The sequence below is a fragment of the Myotis nattereri genome, assembly GCF_964212035.1.
Source record: "Myotis nattereri genome assembly, chromosome: 1".
Taxonomy (NCBI): Eukaryota; Metazoa; Chordata; class Mammalia; order Chiroptera; family Vespertilionidae; genus Myotis; species Myotis nattereri.
Genome location: NC_138075.1, coordinates 90,949,543 through 90,950,852, shown reverse-complemented (window position 1 = coordinate 90,950,852; position 1,310 = coordinate 90,949,543).

Genomic DNA, 1,310 nt, shown 5'->3' with positions numbered 1-1,310 from the left:
TGTGGATAAAAAGGAACCTTCATTCACTGCTGGTGGAAATGTAAACTGGTACAGCCACTATGAAAAACAGTATGGAGGCTCCTCAAAAAAGTAAGAATAGAGTTCCTATATGACCCAACAACCCCTCTTCTGGGTATCTACCTTAAAATTTTGAAAACATTATTTCACAAAGACATATGAACCCCTATGCTCATTGCAGCATTGTTCACAGTGACCAAGACATGGAAAAAACTGAAGTGTTCTTCAATAGATGACTGGATAAAGAAGATGTGGTACATATATACAATAGAATATTATTCAGCCATAAAAAAAGATGAAATATTGCCATTTGGGACAACATGGATGGATCTTGAGAATACCATGCTAAGTGAAATAAGTCAAACAGAAAAAGTCGAGAACCATATGATTTCATATATATATATATATATATATATATATATATATATATATCTTATCTAATAAAAGAGAAACATGGTCATTAGCGTATGACCGCTACCCTTCCCATTGGCTAATCAGGGCAATATGCAAATTAACTGCCAGCCAAGATGGCAGCCAGCAGCCAGGCAGCTTAAAGCGAACATGAGGCTTGCTTGCTTCAGTGACGGAGGACTCCAACGTTCCCCACCTGCCACTGCCGGCCTCTGAGCTGCAACTCTAAGCAACTATGTTACAAATATAGAAGCTAAACAAAACCCCAGAAACCTGCTTTAGTCCGACAGGCTTCAGCCAGCAGGATCACAATATTGTTTCAAATATAGAAGGTAAACAAAGGCCAGAAACCTGCTTTCAGCAGCGGAGGCCTAAGAGCTGGAGCCAAGCCTCAAAGCTAAAGCTGGCCCAGAATAAAAAAAAAGAAAAAAAGGAGCGGTTGGGATCTTCAGTCACCCGCCAGCCTGAAAACAGCCCTCAGCCCCTCACCCAGACTGGCGAGGCACCCCAGTGGGGACCCCCACCCTGAAGGGTGTGTGACCAGCTGAAAACAGCCATCATCCCCTTACCCAGACTGGCCAGGCATCCCAGTGGGGACCCCCACCCTGATCCAGGACACCCTTCAGGGCGAACCAGCCGGCCCCAACCCGTGCACCAGGCCTCTATCCTATATAGTAAAAGGGTAATATGCCTCCCAGCACCAGGATCAGTGGAGCCAAGAGGCCTCCCGGCACTGGATCAGGGTAACAGGGGGCAGCGCCCAAAACCCCTGATCGCCCTGCAGCTCTGTGTGTGACAGGGGAAGGCGCCCCAACCCCCTGGTCAGCCCTGCTCTGTGCCTGATAGGGGGAGCTCCCCAACCCCCTGATCGCCCTGTGGCT